Genomic DNA, 6000 nt, shown 5'->3' with positions numbered 1-6000 from the left:
TGCGGTTAGAGATGTATCGAAAGCTTTGCGAGATATTTATCTATGAGAGATACACGAGAAATAAAAAATTTTAGAGTCTAAAACACAGCTTAGTCCACCCCGTATAATAAACAAGAGTCTCAGAAAATAATGTCTGTACGAATCCTGCGAAATATAAACTCGTCCCGTATACTAATAATATGCGTTCGAACTTTTGAATGTCCCTGTACGCGTGATTATAAAAATATATGGAACGAACTCACCAAATAGAGGAATCGTAAAAAATCCATAAATCCACAATCACATCACATGTTTCTTGTCAGCAATTTTACTTGAGATGCACCTCGAAAAGCGATAAATCTAAGAATGTTGGGTGGAAACACTTCAAACACTTGCGTGGTGACGTAATGTTCCATGTGCCGTGAGATTGTTTATCTTATGCAAAGTTCTATTTTGTGAAGAGCACTTACTAATGAGTTTATTTTAATTTTTATGGGAAGAGAATTAAAATAAGAGAAAATTCATTTGATTTATGAAGATAAATCAAAGCGGGAATTGCGATAAACAATATATTCGGTTCGAAGAGACCACAAATGGTGGAAAGGGTAAACTTTGTTGCCAAACTATCCACATTTAAGAGAGGCGTATTTGAACACCTAATTGCTTCAAAATATTTATAAAGGACCACTGAAGCAATAAAACAATTAAGAGGTATTTTCCTTCGATTTATTTACACAATAGACTTAAGGGCTGGTTCAAACATTGACAATTATCGCAATTCTGATAGTTACATAAAGAGTTATACAAATATTAGCTTTACAGTGAGTGCGGGGAGGCAGTAACAGATATACATGAAATGATAAAATTGAGAGAGACCAACTATATACGTTTTAACACAAAACACCGGGTTTACAAGCGCATTTATCACTTTTTGGGATCACACACACCCGGCCTTCACTTGCCGAGAGGCAAATTGGCACTGTGTGTCTTAAGTTAAGTATCGAGGCAATCGAGGGGAGGACGGGTCCCAGATGTAGGAAATCAGTCGCACACACGTTAACACGATAGCTGCCGACCTGAGCGCACAATTTGATAAAATAACTATACTACGATTACACTATTATACAGGTTGTTTTTACAACAACTTGTGTTTGGTGTTCCTGTAGACATTTTTCTGTCGCGTTGCATTTGATTATTTTAAAAAGATCCTGATGTACTATTGAATTGGTTATGAAAGACATAACATTAAAAAAAAAAAAAAAATAGGTTTGACACTAATGCAGTAAACCAACTCAAAAGTTGGTGATACCATAGGTATGGTATACATAGGCGTTTTGAGCCTGCGTAGTGTTTTAATGGTACGTTATTTTATAACAAACTTTTATCGTTTTAGAAAAGGTTTTTCGCTTTCTGAAGCATGGGATATCATATGATGTGTATCACATGATGTATCTGTAATGACGAGATACAACAGAAGGTGGATCAAATTTTTGTGGAGCTGCCTGGCCCTAACGTGGAAACTGACAGAGATTCGGCGGACGAAGATGAAGGAGGGATGCTTCACAACCTGAATGATAAAATTATTTTTATTTTTTGTCTTCATTCAAATTTAAAAATTTTAAATTTATAGATTGTCAGTGCGTGATTAAATTGCTAAATAATGATAGAATTTGGGAGTGCAACGATATCGACATAGCTAGAAAGGTAGGTACAAACATATTTTCATTTCGCATTATTAAAAAGTAGTGAGATATGTTTTGTGGTTTCATCTTACTTTCAGATAACTTCGGAAGACATTCCTTTAATGAATAAAAATATTATTTTGATTTCTCCAGAAGAAAGGGATTGGAATTCCTATCGTCTCTCCAAATAATTACCAGCCAAATGGATTTCAGGCGATCTTCAAACAACGTTTCGAAAATTTCTAACAACCAATTTTTCTATGTATAAAGATATGTCACCGGTTGAATTCATTGAATTATTTTTTGATGACAAAATTTTTGAACACCTCGCAGAACAAACGCAACGCTATGCTCATTTTAAAAAAGAAGCTGACCCGAAAATAAGTTCTTCAGAAATACGTTGTTTTTTTGTCAACACGTCTCTACTGGGTGAAAGATGATACCCATAACAAAATTTTAACAGAGTCTATGAAGGGAGGCAGATTTTTTTTAAATTAAAAAATTCATTCATGTAGCCGACAACCCCCAAATAGATCAGTCTGATAAGGCTTGAAAGTTGTGACCTATAATGAACCACTTAAAGGAAAAGTGTGGCCAATTTTCAGTCCGTCCAGAATTTATCATATAATGAATCTATGATCAAATATTAAGGGCGCCACGGATGTAAAGAATTTATCCGTGGCAAACCGATACGCTTTGGGTACAATATGTAGTCGTTAAATACAAGCGATGGTTATCTAGTTAGTATGCACCGATCCTCGTGAAAACGTAGATTAGCCAGTTGGTTGGAAAATGTGCAGCACTGCTCGTGTTAATGCTAAAAGAATTACCAATGCCACAATTGCCACACATTTTACACATAGATAATTTATTAACTGGGCTAAACTTGCTGGCATACCTTAGATATTTAAGTTGGTACAATCAGGGATAACCGAATACTGATTGTCCTTTGACTAGCAAACAAGATTAAAAAAAAAAGTACATGAAAACTATGAACCAATTATTGAAAGAAACGACGGCGTTGAACAAAACATGTGATGTTGTCTCGTCCAAACTGCATGGCTGCTTGCAACCAAAACATGGGAGGGAGGGACCTAATGGATCAGGGTATAGCTACTTACCGCATTGGAATTCGCAGCAAAAAGTGGTACTGGCAAATTTTTGTCGATACCAGTTGATAAAGGCAGAACATCCACTATTATTTGGATAATACATTTTTTTTTTGTTAATTTTAGAATTCGTTAGAAGTTGAAACTGCTTGATAATTAAAATACACAACAAGCAGTATTTTATGTCATTTAAAGTAAAATTAAAGAAGATGTAGAGTGTTAAAATTTAAAACTACATTTTTAAAAGAGTCAACAAATTCCACTTTTATCCATCAATGATCGTAAGCTTGCAATTAGCACTTTCATAATAAATAATTCAGGTTACCTTCCAACGCACACGTTCTGTGTAAACAATCATAATGAATCTATTAACAAATGTATTATTTTGAACAGTGTCTGACTTGCACATGTTATAGCTTACTTGTGCCAAATGAGGTAATTTAATAATTCAGAAATGTATGTACAGAATATATAAAATGTACAATAAAGTATATAAGATTTTGTATTCTAATACAAGGTCGGATTTATATATTTATTTAGCTCAAGAGGCATTGAAGGATTAAACATTACAATCGCCAGTCGGGTAAATTCTAAAGATAAAATATATCTTATTGATTACAGAGCTTAAAATTATTAAGAACCCGATAGGTCTTGCTTAAAGTAATGTCATGTGTCTGTTTCTCTGTCTATCTATTTGTCCATCTGTCTCCTTTATTCTATTTGACGTTATTCTTGTGCGAAATCAGCTTCTTTAATAATATTTCTCTATAATATTCTATCTTGGGTTATACTGTAACGATACTTATCTGAATGGGAAGAGGGGGACTAAAAAAAGAAATAGGGAATTCAGGTGTTTTGATTGACACAACGGTGAGTTTTGGAACATGGATCTATAGATAGGGGTATATTTAGAAAAAAAAAATGGGAAATTGAAATGTACTGTTACGATAAATATGACTCATATCTAAACTGTAAACATATTGTAAGTATTTTTTAGTAGGGTCCCCTCTGATAAAGCCTGCCTGGGTTCCATGTCGTTCAAGAACGTTCAGCAGGGGTCACCGGCCGAATTCTAGGGAACTCCAGAATAACGGTTATTAAATATATATAGAGGAAATTTTTATTGTAAACAGTCAGTCGAAGAAGAATAATTGTGTCACGTCGAGTTTGAATTGTAACGCGGGAAATAAATGTAGTATATAAATTAGAATATTGTCAGTGTAAAATAAAGTGTTGTAAGATTATACATAAATTAAATAAAGACTAAAATAAACTAAGTGGTAGAACATTATTTTATAATAAATAAAGTTAATAAATTAGATTTATAAAAATAGTTCAGTGGTGTCAGAGTGAAATATAAAATAAATTGTGAAAATGACTATGATTTATGAGCTCACAGTTACGAATTTAAGAAGACATCTCGAGGACAGAGAATTAGCTTCTACCGGAAAAATGGCTGATTTAGTCCAACGACTAAAGAACGCTTTGGAGGAAGAGGACTGGGAAACTTATATATTTGAAAACAAACATGCTGCTGTCATCTCGTCGATTTCAAAAGCTTCTGCTGATGTGGCCAAAGTTTCTGGTGATGTGGCCAAAGTTTCTGCTGACATCGCATCATTAGAGAACAAAGTTTCTGGTGACATCGCATCATTAGAGAACAAAGTTTCTGGCGATATTTCGAAAGTTTCCGGCGACATCGCTTCTTTAGAAGACAAAGTTTCTAACGAGATTTCTTCTCTGGAAAGCAAAGTTTCTGCTAACATCTCTTTGGAAATCTCTAAAGTTACTTCTGAGATGTCTGCCCTCGATGATAGAATATCTTTAAAGGAAGTGGAGGTTCTGTTCATGTTAAAGTCCCAACTTTCGACGGAAAATCATCATGGAACAACTACATGAAACAGTTCGAATCAGCCGCAAGAGCGAATGGATGGTTTGAAAAAGAAAAGGCTGTAAACCTGACTATCGCTCTTCGAGGAGATGCCTTAAATGTGCTTCAGACCATAGCCGTAGAGGTTAAATATGCGATATGGTCACGAACATTTGGAGCATGTATATCAGTCGCAGTTTAAAAAACAAAGACAAAAGAGAGATGAGGTTCAAAAATATGAGGTAGATATTGCCAGATTAGTACGATATGCTTATCCAACAGCTCCCGAAGACATGATGGAAAAGTTGGCCGTTCAAACGTTTATTGATGGTCTTCGTGATCATGAAATGCAGAGAACACTGCGATTAGCTCGTCACAAGACGCTGGTTGATGTCTTATCCGCTGCCTCACGAGTCAGCTACGCAGACCTCTGGCGGGTACAGTAAAGTTAGGACTGTAAAAGAGGAAGAAGATGAAGATAAACTTGTCCAGCTCGTTAATATAATGAAAAGTATTACATACAAGAAAACGAAGATAATAAGATGCTGGAATTGTGGCGAAATAGGACACGTACGAAGTTCATGTAAGCACCCTAGGTACGACGCAAATCAAGAAACTCACCATCAGAAAAATTAGAACGGGTCGGCCTTAGGGGGCAGCTTCGACCCGGAACTTTTCCAAAGACCCTCTCATACTAATAGCTTCTTTGAGAAATAAATGGTAAAAGGCATACGTTGTTGGTGGATACCGGAGCGACCAGAACCATTATACGCCCGACAGTTATAAACAGCCGTAAGAAACTGTTACCAACGAGGTTGCGACTTCGGACCGCTACAGGTGAAAATGCCAACATTCATGGAGAAATCCAGGTACAATTGGGAATTGGAGCAGAAAAGTTTGTCCATACTGTTATAGTTGCTGACATCGAAGAGGATGTTATATTAGGAATGGACGTAATGAATACGCATGGATTTCAATTGGATTTTAAGAATAAGGTAATCAAAGTTGGTAACGAGGAGGTATTTCTTCATCCGCATAATGACAACACTGTGCAAGTATTTGACAAAGATGGTGTCCGATCATCAGCGAGACTGGGACCAATATCTTCCGTTCTTCACAATGGCCTACAGATCTGCTGTTAAGGAATCAACAGGCCAGACACCAGCCAGAGTACTATTCGGACGCGAGATGCGACTATCTTGTGATCTAGAGTTTGGGTGTTGACCTGAAAAAGATGTAGCAGGTGAAGAATGGACGATGTACACGAGTAGGTCCGTTCCCATCTTCAGATCGCTAGCGACCGAATGAAGAAACGGTACGACACGCAAGCCGAAAAGGGGTGCTTTAAGAATAACGACAA

The sequence above is a fragment of the Diabrotica undecimpunctata genome, chromosome 6, assembly GCF_040954645.1.
Source record: "Diabrotica undecimpunctata isolate CICGRU chromosome 6, icDiaUnde3, whole genome shotgun sequence".
Lineage (NCBI taxonomy): Eukaryota > Metazoa > Arthropoda > Insecta > Coleoptera > Chrysomelidae > Diabrotica > Diabrotica undecimpunctata.
Note: the sequence above shows the minus strand (reverse complement) of the source record.